The sequence below is a fragment of the Mirounga leonina genome, unplaced genomic scaffold, assembly GCF_011800145.1.
Source record: "Mirounga leonina isolate KUSES-001 unplaced genomic scaffold, KU_Mleo_1.0 Mir_154, whole genome shotgun sequence".
Taxonomy (NCBI): domain Eukaryota; kingdom Metazoa; phylum Chordata; class Mammalia; order Carnivora; family Phocidae; genus Mirounga; species Mirounga leonina.
In genome coordinates this window covers 3,800,281-3,816,515 of record NW_023270389.1, presented here as the reverse complement: position 1 = coordinate 3,816,515, position 16,235 = coordinate 3,800,281, and the positions used below count along the sequence as shown (strand labels likewise).

The 16,235-nt window shown below is 46.3% G+C and overlaps 1 long non-coding RNA gene across 1 annotated transcript in view; it reads left to right on the top strand.

Moving 5' to 3' along the window:
• Window positions 1-16,235, top strand: part of LOC118013959 — a 40,451-nt gene that overhangs the window by 23,002 nt on the left and 1,214 nt on the right. The window lies entirely within an intron of this gene.

Below are 16,235 nucleotides of genomic sequence, written 5' to 3'. Positions count from 1 at the left end.
TGGAGACCACAGATCCAGTACCGTGACATTGAGTAGGACCCACTGAGTGTGGGCTTGTCTGATCCCGTGGGCAGAGTAGAGATAACACCCAGAACACAGCTTTAGGACCCAGCCAGCCATCAGTAGCCCCCCCCCTCCCCCCACAGCAGACAGTGCTTCGGAGACAAGAACTTGTGTAGAGGAAGGGGGTAGGTACCATGACCAGCTGTCCTGGCTTTCCAGGGACTGAGGCACTTTCCAGAACTTTCAGTGCTAAGATTGGGAAAGTCCTGGATACACTGGGATGGTTGGTCAACAGATAGTTGCCTCCTGGCACCTGTTACTCAGAGCATCTCCCTGGCAACCAGCTGGGGGTCATCTCCAGGGCAGACTGGAGGGGAAGGAAAGCAGAGTTATTTTATGGTTTAGGGGGAGGGGAGAGGTGGGAAGGGGTGGGGGGTAGTGTGATTCAGAAGGGCTAGGCCAGATGAACAGAAAAGACAGAAGAAAGGCTAAGTAGGAGACAGTGTGGAGGTTGGTTTCTGCCCAGGACCCCACCTCCGCTCTCTGAGATGCTGGGCTCTCTGCTGGTGGTAGGGAACATTGCAGACTCAAAAGAGCAGGCATTGCCAAGAGTGAACGTGTTTATTTAGCTTTTCCTTCATGCATAGGGTTCATATATTCATGCATACATTTATTCATTCAACATTCATAGAGGGCTTACTGTGCAGATGCTCTATCATTTAGTCTTCGCATATGACTTGTAGGTAGAATTATTCCCATATTTCAGATGAGAAAAATGAGTCTCAGGAAATGTGATAACTTCCTTTGAGTCACACATTACCTGGCAGAGCTGAGATCCTAATTTAGCTGTGTCTCCAAAATGCCCAGTCATTCCAGCAAACCAGCATATCCACCTGTTACAAATAACACAGATACTCAGGAGATTCTGGTTCTGTAAACTCATAATAAAGATTCCCAGCCTCACTGTTAGCAAGTGCCCCCAGATGATGCCCAGACCCCGACAGTCCTGAGAAACAACACGCCGCAGTCCGTGTCTCCTCACAGAGACCCCGCTGACTCGTTAGAGAACCCCATGTGTAAGTAGCTCAGTAGAATACTGTTGGGTTAAGTTTTAAAAGCAAAATACAACCGAATCCTTCAGTAAGTAGTTTTCTTGACTTTTTCTCTGCAATGATTGCTAAATGTTTATTATTTATAAAGCCCTGCGCAGTCTGGCCCTTTCTTAGCTCTGACACCCTGTAACCTGATGGCCACAGGATTCCCCCTTGAGTATCTGTCCCTAACACACCCAAGCCTTCTAGCTAGCTGGCTGGCCCTCCTGAGCCAGAACCTTCCCCCTCTGCTCTGTAGGAAGCTGCTCTTGCATGCACATCTTTGCTTCAGTGTCACCTCTCCTGGGAGGCCTTCCCACTGCCTTGCAAACACCTCTCATTTTCGGCTACAATCTTAATCATGTGTCTTTGGTTTGTGTATTCGTTATCTGTGCCGCTTCTCCTGGTAGACAGAAGCTCCACAAGATAGGGAAGATCTGTCAACCTGGATCAAAGCTATTGCCAGTAGCCTAAGGATATCGTGCATAATAACGTCTGGCACGCAGTAGGTGCTTATTAAATGTTTGCATAAATGCATGAAAGAGAACACTCTCTAGGGGTGCCCGGGTGGCTCAGTCGGTTAAGTGGCTACCTTGGCTCAGGTCATGATCCCAGAGTCCTGGGATCTAGGGGTCCTGGGATGGAGCCTCTTGGCAGGGCCCCCACTCAGCAGGGAGTCTGCTTCTCCCTCCCCCTCTGCCCCTCTCTGCTACTTGTGCTCCCGTGCTCTCTCTCTCTCTCAAATGAATAAATTTTTTTAAAAATCTTAAAAAAAAAAATTCTCACTCATCGCACGAGAGAGAGTGCCCACATTCTTTGACTTTACAATCAAGAACTTTTTTCTTGTGCCCCAAGCAATCTCCCTCTGTCATTTAACCTGTTTCCCACTGGTTCATGAAAGAAAATGTCTCTTTCTCTTCACCAGCCTCGATGTAGTATCTTCTGGAGGCTCTGAGACTGTTAGTAACTTGCCCCTCAACCTCCCAGGTGTCAGGTGAATGTGTCCTAACTCCTAACTTCCTGCCCATTCTTTTCTCAATGGAACCTCTTCTCTGATCCTCTTTACTTAGAGGATCCTCTTTACTTAGGTTCAGAACAGGTGCTGGTAGGTGAGTAAGGCCTTGTCTGATGGTTACGAGCATCTCATGCTCCTGCTGGCTCTCTTGTATGTTTTCCTGCTGTTCTTTTTTTTTTTTCAAGAGGCTTGACCATTTTTATTTTATTTTATTATTTTTTTAAGATTTTATTTATTAGAGAGAGCGAGCAGAGCACAAGCAGGGGGAATGGCAGGCAGAGGGAGAGGGAGAAGCAGGCTTCCCGCCGAGCAGGGAGCCCGATACGGGGCTCGATCCCAGGACCCTGGGATCATGACCTGAGCTGAAGGTGGACGCTTCACCGACTGAGCCACCCAGGCGCCCTGTTTTTCTGCTGTTCTTGATTTAAACTGTCTCTTTGGCTAATTCATGGTCACTTCTGGTCCATTTTGGTTCTAATACCTTCGTAAGCCCTAAAATTCCAGAGCTTGCTACCATTAAGAGTAGTATTCCCTCGCCGGTGACACCTGCTGAGATTTGCCACCAGATCGCACCCCAGGGCTTCCTCGTGTTCCTGTGGGTGAGCCAGAAACGGAGGCAGACGCACTTGGGTGTTTTCACCCCACTCATGTGAGCCCTGGCTAGCACTGGGCAGAGTGCCTGTGTGTCCTGCTCTAAGAAGGTTAAGCAAGTTTCAGGAACCATTCCTGACTCACTGAAGACGCAGCGTGTGAGGGAGAAAGTGTGGATTTTGAAGTTGGGCTCCCCTGTGCTTGAAGATGGACCAGCTGGGCCACTGCCTTTGAGATCAGTCTTTTCACTTGTTAGAGGTTAGACGTTACCATGGACTGTCCCCGTTGGCTTGTGGTGAAGAGTGAGGATGTTCATATTCATGTGAAACACCGATCGGATCTAAGAACTCAGCACATGTTAGTTCTCTCTCTCTGTGCCCCCTTCACCTGGAGCAGAGGTGTGGGGGATTGTCTCTGGCTGCCTGGGTGGACCGTAGACTCTTGCTTGGTGCCCATTGTCTGAACAGAAAGTGCTACCTGGGTCTGGAGTTTCGGTTCCAAGGTTCCAACTCCTTGATCACTCCTACCCCGAGCGCCGCGTTCAGCCTGCTCTCTGCTACCCTCGTGCGGCCGCCCCGACCCCGCGCCATTCCCGGTCCTCTGCCTCCTCGGTGTGGTGGCTTTGCTGAAATGCAGCCCCTCGCAGCTTCTTGGCCAAACTGGCTCCTGACTCCTCCGTGTCTCAAACACACACGTAAAACAGAGTTCAGTTTAATTTCAGTCTTGCGTCGTCAGGTGATATTATACAGGTTCTTCTGACCGTTCCTCATCCCCTCTAATATGCATCTCGTCTGTAAGAGACGCTGCAGGAAACAGTGGAGAGTTTGGGCGCCAGTAAGGTCCCTTCGGGTTTCAAATCCCATGATCTGTTGCTTTGTTCGACACAAAGTTCTCTGACATATGAGTGCTGAGACAACAGTATGTTGCCATAGGTTATTTATTTTTTTAAGATTTTATTTATTTATTTGGGAGAGAGAGAGAGAGAGAGAGAGAGCGCACACAAGCAGGAGGAGTGGCAGGGAGAGGGAGCAGCAGCTCCGCACTGAGCAGGGAGCCCGATGTGGGACTCGATCCCAGGACCCTGGGATCATGACCTGAGCCGAAGGCAGACACTTAACCGACTGAGCCCCCCGGGTGCCCTGCCATAGGTTACTTAGGCATAGAAATCCTCTCGTTTTGCCCTTAAGTTCAGATCTCTGCTACCACTTCTCCTACTCGCATGGCTGTCTAGCAAGAGTGACAAAGGGTTATTTGGGATTCAGTAAATACACTATTCTGTTTGAAAAACTTTAAGGATGAGAATAAAGGGAAATTCACTTGGTGAGGTGGTTTTAAACTAAATTTGAGAGGGTAGGACTTGAATACCAGACACTGAAGAAGTTTTTGGTTTTTGTTTTTGTTTTTTTAAGAGAGAGAGAGAGAGTGGGGAGGGGCAGAGGGACAAAGGGAGAGGGGAGAGAGAATCTTAAGCAGGTTCCACACCCAGTACGGAGCCTGATGCCGGTCTCAATCTCACAACCCTGAGATCATGTCTTGAGCCAAAATCAGGAGTCGCATGCTTAACTGACTGAGCCACCCAGAGTAGCTCAGCACCTCTGCAGAGTTTTATCTTTAACCCAATGTCAGTGAGAAAAATTTTGTAACAGGATGTTATGTGATTGAATTATTGTTTAAAGATTAACCATCAGATTCACAATGACAAAGGTGTTAATTCTTTCTCCCACTTAATCTGTACATTCAGTGCAATCCCATGCTAAATCCCAATATTTTATTTATTTTTGTTTTTGAAGATTTATTTATTTATTTATTTATTTGAGAGAGAGAGAGAGAGAGAACAAGAGAAAGCACAAGCAGTGGGAGGAGCAGAAGCAGACTCCATGCTGAGTGGAGCCCACTGTGAGATCATGACCAGAGCTGAAGTTAAGAGTCAAATGCCTAACTGACTGCACCACCCAGGTCCCCCCAATATTTTATTTTTATGGAACTTGATCCATTGATCCTAACATTCCCTTAGAAGAGAAAGTCAAGAATAGCCATATATATATATTTATTTTTTATTTTTTATTTATTCTTAACACACAGGGTTGGGGAGGTTGGGGAGATGGTATTCCAGCTATCCTAAGTTACTTTAAAATTATAGCAATGAAAACATTGAAGTGTTGTCCAGGATTACACAAACAGTTCAATGGAATAGGAGAGAGACCATGGTCACAAACCGATGTGGAAATTTAGTGTATGAATTTGGTGTATGAATATAGTGTATGAAGAATCATACACTATATCGTATACTATGTTTCTAATCACTGACTGAGGCCTGGACTGTTTAATGCATGGTATTAAAATAATAGATTATCTATTTGCCAGTTGGCATGGGATAGGTTGAGCCCTCCCTCATACCATAGGCAAAAATAAATTTCAGCTGGACTGAAGTACTACATTTTATAAACAAAACAGAGCAAAAGAAATTGTTCAACACTATAGAAAAATAGTGTTTAATAATATTTACATTTAACACGTAAAAATATGTTTAACCTTCCTAAGCCAGACACAAAACCCAGAATCCATGAAAGAAAGGACTGACAAGTTTTACTGCTTGAATTTTTTTAAATGATATAAATGTAAATACCATAGACAAAATATAAAAGTAAGTTACAGTCTGGGGACAATTTATTTACAACACATATAGCTAAGTATTACATGGGTAACATGCAAAATACCTAATAAATACACATAAAAAGCTAAACAATCCAAAAGAAAAGTAGACAAAGTATATAAGTAGGAATTCTCAGAAGAAACAGTTATCTATTAAACATCTGAAAACATGGTCAATGGCATTTGGATTTGGAGAAATACAAGTTAAAGCAACAAAGAGACCTGAGATCGTTAAAAAGTATCAAAGACTCGGGGCGCCTGGGTGGCCCAGTTGGTTAAGCATCTGACTCTTTGCTTCAGCTCAGGTCATGATCTCAGGGTCCTGAGATCGAGCCCCGTGCCTGGCTCCGCACTGAGCGTGGAGTCTGCTTGAGATTCTCTCTCCTTCTCCCTCTGCCCCTCCCGCTTGTATGCGTTCACACATATGCGTGCGCTCTCTCTCTCTCAAAATAAATAATTTTTTAAAAATATCAAAGATTGTTAAAATTTTTTAAAATTTTTAAAAAGTATCAGATTGTTAAAAATTAAAATGATGGATCACATCCAGTGTTGGCAAGTGTTTGGGGAAATAGGCACCTTCATTTATTGTTAGTGAAAATGTAAATTGGGGCAGCCGTCTTGCAGATATTTTGGCAGAATGTATCAAAATTAAAAATTGAAACACCAGTGGTGCTATTTCCATAAACCCATGCTATATGTCTAGTCACACATGAGCACCGTAATTTATGTGCATAGATGTGAATCAAGTCATTGTTTCCAGTAGAGAAAAATGGCAAGCAACCTAAATATCCATCAATAGGGAATTTGTTAAATAAATTATACTATATCTGTACTTTGTGATAACATGTAACAATTAAAAAGAATGAGGTAAATTTATATATACCAACTTGGAAAGATAACCAAGATGTATTGTTAAATGAAAATACAAAGAAAGTACACATGCTATTATCCTTTTTGTATAAAATAGGAAAGAAACCTAAAACAATATATGTGCCTAGGTTATGTTTCATCTACATGTAAATGTGTGTTTAAGTATATGAACTGCTACTTACTGGCCGTGTGACTTTGGACAAAGTGCTTAACCTCTCAGTATTTTATTCTCCCTGTGTGGAGAATAAAGATAATAATAATCATACATATCCCCTAGGGTTGTATAACATAAGGAAATAAATCAATCTATTTAAGGTTCTTTGAATAGTGCATGGCGCATGGTGGACACTTGATGAGTGCTCCTGTTATTCAGATCCATGTTCAGCTTGGAAAATTACGAGTTCCGGGGTGGGAGTGAGAATTAAGTCATAAAGGAGGGGGACTCTAATTGTTTATATAATATACTTAATTTGTTTTTACAGTGATCATGTGCTTCTGTGCTGAGCAATTAAAAAATAATTTTAAAAGCTTATTCTAAGGAGATCTATTAAAAGATAATTATAGAAATGCAGGAATGAAGTCAAGCAGTTCTGAGCTGGGGTGGCGGCATTGGGAACAGAAAGGGGGTGCTCTGGTTGGTGGTGGCTGTGGGAGGTGAAAGGGAGAAAGGGTAGACGTTGCTCTCAGTTTGAGAGATTGATCTGGAAAATGCTGAACCATGGAATCTTTTCGTGAGGTGTAGTATTTTGAGACAGAGGAAGATTAGTTTTGTTTAAACTGGGTTGAGGGTAAGCTTCTGGGACCCTTCTAACAGGACCCATTCAGTAGACAGCACGTAGAGACTGGAGCCCTGGACAAAGCTGACTGTTTCGATACCACTTTGAGGTAGAACAGCAGGAAAAGTCTCAAGTTCTCAGGTCTCATTTTAAGGGTTCCCGTGTAATATTTCCATTATAAAAAATAAACAAGTGTGGCATTCTGGAACAGTCCCTAGGCTAGGGAGACAGAGACCTGTTCTAGCCCATTGTTTATCCATTTCCCCCCCAGCAAACATATATTGAGTAACTACCACCTGCCGGGTCCTGTACAGACTGACAAGATACAAGGGGCTCCCGGTGCTTGCGGTCCAGCAGGACACGGACGTGCACACAGCGAGGGCAGCGCCGTGTGCTCTGTGCTCTAAAGGGGTGTGTGCAGGCGCAGTCACTGTCTGAGGCTGGTGGGCTCCAGTCTGCGGGGGTTGAGGTGGATGTTGGGGAAGATCTTACAGAAAAGGAGGTGAAGGGCCTAAGTCTTTAAGGAGGAGGAGCAGTTTCCAGGCAGATGTGGGAGCGGGAGAAGGGAAGGGCGTTCCAGAAAGATGGAACAGCGCACACCAAGGCATAACCAGAACAGTTTTTGGGTTTATGTGTGTGTGTGTGTGTGTGTGTGTTTAGGGAATTATAAGTATTTTGGCATTGTGCAACATAAGGCCGGAAGTGGGTGGAGAATGAGAGTAAATGAAGCTGAAAAGAGGGGAGGAATCACATTGTAGATGGCCTTTAGGCTCTTCTCTGGGCTACGGGTTTTCCTTCCAGAAAAATCACCACTGCTCTGTCGGCCGTGTGGCAGATGGTGGAAGGGAAAGGGCCAGGTGCAGATAGACAAGTGAGGGATTATGAAAATATTCCAATAGGCCTGCCCACGAGCCAGGACTCACACAGCACAGCAGCTGATGGGACACCGAGCACATGCTGAGGGAAGGCATCACGGCGGAATCCAGGCTTCTAGCGCAGGTGACCCGATGGCCAGCCCTGTCTCCCTCGTGCTGTTTTCTATCAAATCAGTCTTGTCCTTTCAATTTACTGTGTGTAGCCAGTTCTATGACTGGGGTGCAGACCTCTGTTAGGACTTCCCTCGGTGAGGGCCTAAAGCCTCCGCACCGCGCCCTCTGGAAATGATCTACCGCGCGGCAGCCGGAACGATCTCTCTGAAATGTACATCAAATCACAGTTCTCCCTTACTTAAAACCCTTCCCTGCCTCGGCATCTCCTGCGGGATTAACATCGAAGGCCTTGGACATGACAGAGGAAGGTCTCCCGGATCTGGTCTTCCAGCCACAGGCTGTCACCCCCCGCCGGGACTCTGGGCGTCAGCGACCGCTCATTTCTCGTAGTTTCTCACACACACACACGAGGGGTTTGGGTGTAACTTATGCTGGCCTCTCTTAGAGCACTGTTCTCCCCTACTTTCCCCAACACGCATGGGTGCACACACGCACACACGCATGCCCTTGCACGCACACACTCCCTTGCACACACACACATGCCCTTGCATGCACACGCATGCCCTCGCATGCACACACGCCCTTGCACGCACACACACATGCCCTTGCATGCACACACGCATGCCCTTGCACGCACACACTCCCTGACCCAACCTCTTCTTTCGCTCTGGTGAGCAACTGTTCCTCCTTTCTACAGCTTATTTCCGTGGCTCTAGCAAACCTCCTCACACCCTCGGAGGGGGTTAGTCTGCCCACATTCTCTATTACTGTACATGCTGCGTGTTTCTCCCCATTTGGGCCACTTTGTTTTGTGACTCTGTTTGGTTTTTGTCTCTGACTGTGACTTTACTGAGGGCAGATACGGTGTCTTCAGTATCTCTCTGTTCCCGGTGCCTAGCACATCTCGTGACACGTGGTACCTCTTCATGGATTTGCAGCATAAATAAACTAATAAGTGAGTGGGTGGGTGGTGCTACCATGAAGCAGATTAGTAGATCGTGAAGAGCAGAAGTTTTACAGGGAAATTTAAGTTCAGATTTGTACATCTTATCATTGAAATGCCTGTGAGTCCTGGAGGGGTGGTTATTTCAAGGTTGCTGAATATACCAGGCTGGCTGTCAGGTGCGGATAGGGAGTGTTCAGCTCCTACTCGGTAATCTGTGCTACAGTGTCTTTTCAGATAATTTAGGGAGAAAATAGAAGAGAAGAGAAGCCATGCACACTTGAGGGCAGTGTGTTTGACCACAACCCACAGAGGAAATCAATTTATTTTTTCTTACAACGGAGAACACACATGTCTACACAAATACCTGTACGTTTAACTGGAACAACATTTCAGGAAATGATACAGGGTCTTATTAGAGGCTGATGCCTTCTGGTGTTTTCTGCTTTATTGTGTTCTGCCCCATCCTGTCTTACCCTATGCTACCATTTCTCTTCTCTTCTATTTAATGGTATGAAATGCTGCTGACATTTTGACTGGTGGCCTGATAACCACTGCTTTTTGGGACCCTGATATGTGGGAAGGAGGCCCGGCAAAGGGGGCAGAGAAGGAGGGACGAGAAATAGGAGGAGAGGCCCGTGCGCCATGGAAAGCAGGGGAGTGAACGTTCTAGAGAACGAAGATGGGTTTGGTGTGAAATGCTGCAGAAAGGTGAAGTGAGCCTCTTGAATCTGATGATGAGGAAGCCGTTAGTGACTTGAGCAAGAACCTTCTGTAGAAACAGATGGTTTTCACCTCCTTTGTCTCATTTACTCCTTGTAATGGCCCCACAAGGCAGGTGTTCTTACTTGTGTGAATTCTGAAAGGAACAGGCAATCTGAGCCTCAGAGAGGTTCGTTTAGGTGCTCAGCATCACACAGTAAGTTGCAGAGCTGGGATTCAAACCTTGGTCAATCCTGACTTTAAAGTCTGTATTTTTCCAATCGGACCACAGCAGTTAGTCTATTTTTGTAATATTGGATAAGTAATTTAATTTTTATGGGCATGAATTTACTAATCTATGTAATTACAGATGAGAGGGTTGACAAAAATTATAGACTACAGAAATATACAAAATAAAGAGCAAACATTCACCCACTTAGCATTATCAATTTAATCTTCAGACTAGTTTTTTTTTAATTTATAAAAGTAATAAGATTATATTATAAAAATTCTACTAATGCAATAAGATTAAAAATGAAACTTAATTATTTTAAAATCTCTTTCCATTTTGAGCATTCAGTGATTCCAGGACGAAGCTACTTGATCCTTTTGATTTTCTCATTTTCAGTGATGACTGAAGACTAAGCATACCGTCCCCTTCCCCACACTCTGCATGGAGACCCCACTGGGGTGACCCCATAGTCGCATAAAAAGAGCCCTCAAGTGGCAGTCAGAGAGCCCGGGACTGGGCGCAGCTCTGTGAATGACTGGCTGACTGACCCGGAGTGAAGCATCTTATTTATCTGGACATTGGTTTCCTCTGCTTTGACCTTTGGTGACTAAAGGGAGAATGAGCCACTGAGGGGAGACCACGGGGTGGGGGGCTCCCCCACCCTCACCAGGCGCCACTCTCCATCTTCTTAGCCTGCAGCGCTGCCCTCCACCCGTGGCCATTCCACACCCTCCTGTCCTGCCCTTGGGGCACCACCCCTCGATCACAAGGGCAGGGAAGAGACTTGTGGGGAAGGTCTCAGACCAGTGTCACGGGATGCCCTGCTCTCAGTGCACACCATCTGTGGACGCCTGCCCACGGAGGCGGCAGAAGTCAAGCAGCCCGCTGCTTCCCGGCTGATGACTTTGGGCAAGCCGTTGACTGTCCTTGATCAAGGTTTTCCTTTTGTAAAAGGCGGAGGATGATCATCACTCTTTCCACAATCTAGGAGAGTTCTGATGATAAAATGAGATAAAGAATTAAAAATATTTTTATCATCATGATGCCTCCTGTTAATGCTGTTTCTTAGACTCTTTGATGGATAGCATGAGGGAGAACTGTGGAAATCCAGCTACTTCCTGTTACTCAAAGTAAAATGCTTCCCCTGGAGCCTGTGTTCAGTGTGGGGACTGAATGCTAGCTAGGATGGCCTTGAGAAGGGCCAGTCCTATGTTGATAAGGACAACGGCGCACACTTCGTCAGACAGAGGCCCCCTGTCCCTGGGATGGAGATGCTCCTGGTCACAATTTCTGTGTAAACTGATGCTTTGTAAAAGATGAAGACTGTTCTTCTCTTGCTGTTACAGAGTCTACCTACGATGTTTACCTCTAGGCTTCTTTCAGGCTGAGTGGGAAGTGGAGCTGAGGTAGTTAAAGGACAAAGAAATCCCCTTTACTCCTAATATTAGGCACAATCGACGTTCTCGAGCCCCTGGACCTGTGACCAGAATCATTGATGCTTGAAGGGTCTGTCTTCTAACTCTTTGGCCTCTGGCCTAGAGTATCTGCTCTTTTATGGACCAGGTTCTCTGTGGTGTCTGTGAAGATTAGGGAGCCTGGTTGCCAGGCCATCCCCATGTCCCTCAGTGCCAGGGGATCAGCAGGGCCCAATTGGGGCCCCCCAGCTTTAAAGTCAGTGGTGCATGCATGGAGCCCCAGGCCTGGAAGTGAAGCAGATATAGGTATGTGGTAGAGCAGGAAGCTCCTCAGATGTCTGGAGGTGAACATGGCAAAGGGAAGGACCAGCAGGTCATTCCGGACAGGAATCTGGCTCTGCATGGATGGGGTGGGAGGAGATTCAGAAGAACAGGTCCTATGGACTGAAGATTTGGGAAGCAGGAGAGATCTGGACTAAAGGGCTGGGGTGGGGGGAAGTAAAGAGATCTGGAGAATGAAATCTAGAGGAAGGGAAGAGAGGGCCTGATGGCGAAGGAGCGAACATACCAAGATTTTGGAGTGAGTGGCAGAGCACAGAAATCACAGGCAAGGGCGGAGGAGCTGGGAGGCCTGGGAGATCAAAGAGCCTTACACCCCACAGTGCTGGGGGCCGAGACAGGTGCAGCGGGCTCAGTGTGCCCGAGACCAGGAACGGCGCGTGTGGATCGTAGTGTTTGGAATAGACAGACCCTAGATGAGAATAGATGGGAGTGTCGCCAAGAAATTGGGCATGTCAGACGATAGATCTTGTGAGGAAGGATTAGGGAATGCCAACGACATGTGGAAAGTGAGGAGATGGACAGGAGTATGGAGAGGTGAGGATGGCGGGGTTGGGGGGGGCGTCCAAGTCAGGACGTGACCACAGGTGATGTGCCTGCTCTGTAGGAGAAGGAGAGATTGAAGGGGTGGCGAGAAGACACAGGAAGAAGGTGGGACTGGGGAGTTAGTGCTGAACACAAACAAGGATGGTGGCTTGGGGTCAGGACTACAGGCATAGAGACAGAGCCTGGATTCTAAAGAAGAAAAGTGGGGGTTGAGCTGGAGGGGTAGCACCAGGAATTAACTCACTTGTTGGGAAATTGGAGTGAAGCAGAGAGAACATCTCCCTCCAATTTCCCAGAAAGATCTGGTGGGACGTGCTAACCCACTGCCTGTCCTTTCATTAAACATTAAAGCAGTCTTCCTCACACTTCTTGACCAAAGAGAATTTACATCCTTGGAGCATATTCTCTAGAATTCTCTAGATAGTCTCCTAGAGGAGGCCAAGAGAGGAGAAACAGAGAGGCAAACGGGAAGATTCCATCCCCAGATCCTTCACCATTCCTCAGACTCCCTTGGGGGTGGACCTCTGCATGGACTCTGCCCGTTGTGACCTTGGCGAGTGCCTGGAGGTGCAGCCCATTATCAGGACAGATTGAGTCCAGGTCTACCTTTGGGGAGACTTGTGAGTAACCCATGGCGCTGGGCTAGACCTGGGATGGAGGATGTGATGACTCAGGAAGACTTTGCCCTCCTTTGTCCTCCTTTGTCTTGACTCTGAGGCCCAATTACCTGGATCATCTCACTTCTTCCCTCTTAGAGGATAGGAAAAGGGATCAGGAAGGAATAAACAATCTTCAGCCAGGTTCTTCAGCTGAGGAAGGAAGGAAACAAAAGGCTTTAGGAATATTAATGCTTCGTTATGATGGGTTAGAAAAATGCATGAGAAGAAGAGACAAATGAGCACAGGGCAAGACCCCATGAGGACGAAAAGTCTGGAAAAGAACGGAGGGACCTTTGTTTTAGAGGGATGTCCATCCTGCCCTTCTTTAAGGGATGGGAGTTATGAGCTGAACATCTGTTAGGTGTGCAGAGTGGGCCTTTCTCCATAGGCCTGACTTCACAGAGCTCCTTTTCAGCCTCCCTGAGAGGTGCTTAGCAGAGGGGTAAAGGGGTGCCGAAAAAGTGATAGGAAGCTGCTGGTGGTTGGGGACACAGAAAATGGTGTATGGAAATCACTTCTAGAGGATGTGCCCACAGTGGATGTGAATGAATAAGGTTGGGACATGGCAGGCCCTGGAAGATGAGACCATCATGTATTGTCCAAGGCTGTGTTGTCCAAATGTCTAGTTCATGGTCTTACTCCATCTAAATCCCTTAGCATTTACAATATATGTTAAGGAAAAAAAAAAAAAAGAAGAAGATAGTAGGAGGGGAAGAATGAAGGGGGGGAAATCGGAGGGGGAGACGAACCACGAGAGACGATGGACTCTGAAAAACAAACTGAGGGTTTTAGAGGGGAGGGGGTGGGGGGATGGGTTAGCCTGGTGATGGGTATTAAAGAGGGCACGTTCTGCATGGAGCACTGGGTGTTATGCACAAACAATGAATCACGGAACACTACATCAAAAACTAATGATGTAATGTATGGTGATTAACATAACAATAAAAAAGTAAAAAAAAAATCCCTTAGCATTTAAAACACAGGCTGGTAGGGATAGGCCCCCTAGGGAAACTGTGAATAGGGTTTAACTGTATTTGTTCCTGGGCCAACGGGAGATATTTTTTTGGCATTTATCATATGTATTCCAGCAACACTTTATGAATGAAATAATGTATGAGCATCACCAGTTTGTCTGTGGGGTCAAAGAATGGATTCAGTTAGAGGCATGAGTAACGCTTGAGTCACAGATCTTTGGAGAATTAAATCAGTACAAAAAATTTTTGGAAGGGGAATATACTCATCTTAGGGTTTGCATAAACAGAAATAGCATACCTAGTTTCAAAGAAGAAAAAGAGGTGCTGTTTTCAGTCATTTTGAATGGCTTACCCTCACTTTTCCTGCCTCGTTAAAGCTACCACTTTCTTTGATGATTTCCCTCCTTATTTTTAAATTAAAAACCAAGTTTAGAGACATTATTCACACCTATCAAGAAGCTTTAGCTGGTTCATGGATGATAAAGTGAAACAAGATACGTCAGAGACATCGCTTATTTGAAAAAATCCCTTGGGCAGTCCGGAGGATTTTTGTTGATATAGATTATGAGTATAAGGGGTCCCAGAAAGGGTTTTTTTTTTTTTTTTGCTAGAATGGGGAGATTGCTGTGGGGATGAGGGAAAGATAAAGGGAGGTTATTCAAGAGGAAGGAGGTGACTCAGGCAACAGAGTCAAGACTTGTAACTCAAGGGGCAGAGGCAGAAAGGGGATGACTGACTATACCTGCACCACCAAGGCTTGGCTCATCTTTATCCATAGCATTTATTATTGCCCCTAATTTGTAATGGGGAAGTGAAAGGCTGAGAAGTTAATTTTCACAGGGTTTTGAGGCAAGTGAGCTGCAGTTGGCTATTGCAGCTGGATCTTTCTGCTTTGAGAGTTAAGGTCTTTGTGTGCACTTGGAAACTTGACACCTTATTTGGTGTGCAATAAGATTGATTCTGTCTTTTCTCCCATACATCTTTCAGAGTAGTTCCTATGTTGGGATTTGCCTACAGGATCCTGGAGGGTGGGACCGTGTAGTTATTTTCCCTCATCGTTGTATCCCCAGCGCTAAGAGAGAACGTTGTGAGCAGTGAATGAGTCTCTTGGAAGGCGCTGGGGAACTGGGACTCTTCCTTCAGGGTGTGGAGAACACGTGATCTCTTCAGATGCAATGAAGCTTTGGGCAAAGCTCAGGACAGATAGATTTCTTGGATATAGGACAACATCTTTAGAGCAGGGGTGTGTGTCTGTGTCTAAGATAACTTTGAGCCTGGTGGGATGTGTCCTGAGAACCTGTTTTGCATCCACATGGATCCTGGCTGGCATGTGGGGTTGAACTTCCCTTTACAGGCACATGGACCTCCTGACTCGTCCCTTGACCAGCATCTTGTTACTAGTCACCCCATGTAATGCAATATCTGGCCAGCACTGGGTTTCGAGTGTCAGGTTCTTGGAGTGGTCCAGGGTAGATGTATTAAGAAAGGCCTGTTCTATGCCCTTTTGCTTTATGTTTAGTGTAGATGCACCATCGGCTTCCCTATTCTGAGCTCCTGGCTCTGGGTCCCAGGGGGAAGACACGCTTGGTTGGCGTGGCTGCTTTTCCCTGGGTGTTAGTCTTCTCCTTGCCCCCTGACCTGATCGAAGCACCTTGGTCCTATTCTTGCCCAGATCTCATTCTTGGGGCTGTATGAACTGAATGGGCAGGGAAGTGTGAGTCTTAGAGTTCTAAGGGCCCTTCAAGACCTTCCGGTTGTCATGTTGTTCTTCACTTGGCCATCAGCTGGTCTCACGGGTTAGAAGGAACTGTCTTGAATTGTGATCGGAGTCAGTTGGCAGGGGCCAGGGTGGTGGGCCACAGAAGCACATGCTGAGAGGGGAGAGGAGGAAGCGTGCATCAGCTCTCTGCTTTTACTGTAACCTTGTAAGTGGGAGTGGGCTGGCGAACACTGAATCAGTCTTTAAATCAGTGCATTGTCCTTGGGAGCACAGAGGCCAATTTTCCCCTGATGCGTGTGGCAATCAAACAGGAGAGAAAGAGCTGAAGGTGAGGCAGGAAGGACTTGGATTAGACATTCAGGAGAACCAGCACAGGGGAAATTATAACCAACAGAGATTAGGGATTGCATCTTCTCAAGGAGGCTTTTAAAAATAGGAACTGTTTTCTTGGATCTGGGTGGCGGGGTGGGGGGGGTCTGGAGGTCTTTATATATGGTTATGGAGGGCTGGCCGATTTGATTGCCTTGGGATTCCTCTGGCAAGCCCAGCAGCTGAGAAACCCTCATTCTTTAAATTAGGCAGTCCTGGGAAGAAAGAATGGCAGCCTTGGAGCTAGGGAGGGTGGGGGAAGGGGAGCAGGTAGGTTTCCCGGAGGGCTTTGTGAGGACCACCTGTATTTCATTAGGGAGCTTACCCTCCTCCCTGTATGTTCTCCCTC